A 2,295-nucleotide genomic window follows, 5' to 3' on the forward strand; every position below is an offset into this window, starting at 1 on the left:
TCACCCACCTTGCTGAGAAGCTGCCTGTCTGCTTTCTTGGTTTTATTCCCTGGAGAAACCAGGAAAGCAACCTCCTCTATTCTTTCATCATGAAAACCTCCTGCTAAAATTATTTAATGTTTCACCCCAAATATTTCCCATCCCTAGTAATCATAAATGCACAAATCCAAGTAGGCAGAGCCCTTTGGTTTTCTGGAATTGGCTTACTTCCATTTCCATGTGTTGTCTTAAACCCTTCCTGGCACTCCCTGATGCTTCTGTCTACAGAAATGTTCCTTAATACTCAAGGGTATCATTTCTCACCTTCATCAGTCTTCTTTTACTGTCTAGACCACATTTTCTTCTGCCTTTTCTGAATTTTTGAACAAATATTGCTACATGAATTTATAAATTATTGAAATAGCCTTTCCTTATGTCAGATAGTTGTGTCTTATTGCTATATGTTTATTGTAAGCTACTTCAATGAAAAAAATTATTTATTTCCTCCAAAGTACCTAGAATGGTTCATCATTCAAATCTAGATTTGAACTGAATTTAGATTTTATTAATGAATTGTGTTTATTACTAAATAATCCTGAATGAGTATAAATTTGATATGGTTTACATTCAGTGTGATTTAGCTATCTTCCTCTTCTGTAATTTTTGTACCCATCTTTTTTCAGGATACAGTGGTAGCTCTCCAAGCCCTCTCCAAATATGGAGCAACAACTTTCACAAAAAAGTAAGATGGCAGTTTTGGTCACTGTCAAATCTTCTAACACATTCTCTGAAGAATTCCACGTAGATGATGACAATCGCCTGCTGCTGCAGGAGGTCATGCTGTCTGAGATTCCAGGGGATTATGACACCACAGTGTTGGGGTCAGGATGTGTGTACCTCCAGGTGAGACTGCCATGGTGTAAGGGATGCTGAGAGAAAGTCTCAAGAGTAAATTCTGAATGTTAAAACAGGAAATGTGTGCTAACAAAAGAAATGAATTGTTTGAAAGTTATTGTTGAATTTTTTGTGTGCAAAGATGAAGTATTTCCCTTTTTTTTTAAGACTTCACTAAGATATAACATCCTTCCCAAGAAAGAAGGGAAAGTTCCCTTCACTCTGCATGTTGATTCTCATCCCAAAATTGTGATGGAGTAGATGCTCACAGGAAATTCCAGATTCATATCAACATTAGGTAAACCCTAAATCACAACTAGACTTTTTTGTAGAATATGAAAACTTTTTTTTCCTTGTATTGGGGGAACTCTATTGTCCAAATTAATTATGTAATGGGTATGGAAGTCTTGTAGTATGTATTTATAAGAAAATTGTCTTCACCCTTACTGAAAAGCCTTAACCTTAATAATATATTGCCATAACTGAAGAGTAGAGTTGACAAGGGTGGGTTTGTCAAAGAACAATAACACAGATACAGTAGATAGAGAAACTGAGTGGTACAAATAAACAAGGGGAAACTTCTATCTTCAATCAATTCCAAGGAATTTTATTTGAAGGTTTATCACTCTGCCTTACTTCATAGTTATACTGGTGAAAGACCCAGCTCCAACATGGTTATTGTGGATTTGAAGATGATATCAGGCTTCAGTGAAAAAGGTAAACCCAAAATGTCTTACAGATAGCAATCCCATGATAAATTGTGATATTTACATTGTCAACTTGATTTTACTAATGTCCTGGATCTTGCAGCTCTAAAGTATATTCCCATAGTTTTAGTGTGGGTTGGAAGATTATATGATATCAGTTAAGGTAAAAGTCATAAAAATGATAAATAATGTTCTAGAAGGCTTAGACATCTAGGTATGTGCAGAGATACTGAGTTACCTTCCAACTACACAAAAAGAAAAAAAAGAGGGTATATAAGTTAACTGTCACATATACCTATAGGATATAAATGTATATTCAATATATATCATATATATGGATATATGAGAGGAATAGGATCAATAAATATTATCATTATTGTTATTCCTGAAGAAATAAAAAGTAGTAATTTGAATGCTCCAGAGAAGTCATTTTGATGATAAATACCTAAAAACTGCTCTCAGTATAGAATTTCTTCATGTTTCTGGCTTATCCCCTTTGTCCATAGCTTCAAGAACAGCCTGAGATTCAAAGGACTGAAGTGAGGACCAATCCTGTCCTAATCTACCTTAGGAAGGTAAGACTTCATAAGACTCTGCTAGGTCTGTAAAACTAATAGAAGTTTTAATAAGTCTATCCAGACTCCAAATAATGCTTTTCACATACACAATGAGGAAGGACAAAAGAGTCACAAAGGGAAATGGGACAACTGGTCAG

The 2,295-nt window shown here is 34.9% G+C and overlaps 1 long non-coding RNA gene across 2 annotated transcripts; it reads left to right on the top strand.

Moving 5' to 3' along the window:
• The first annotated feature begins 655 nt into the window (after positions 1–655).
• Positions 656–2,289, top strand: LOC107160643. 2 transcript variants are annotated; one of them, XR_001505891.2, is made up of 4 exons: positions 671–882; positions 1,042–1,171; positions 1,517–1,590; positions 2,087–2,289. It is a non-coding gene; the product is annotated as an uncharacterized LOC107160643 (long non-coding RNA). The 2 variants fall into 2 exon arrangements; XR_007341628.1 differs by having other exon boundaries at positions 656–882; positions 1,042–1,590.
• The last annotated feature ends 6 nt before the right edge of the window (positions 2,290–2,295 follow it).

This window comes from Marmota marmota, unplaced genomic scaffold (assembly GCF_001458135.2).
Source record: "Marmota marmota marmota unplaced genomic scaffold, marMar, whole genome shotgun sequence".
Lineage (NCBI taxonomy): Eukaryota > Metazoa > Chordata > Mammalia > Rodentia > Sciuridae > Marmota > Marmota marmota.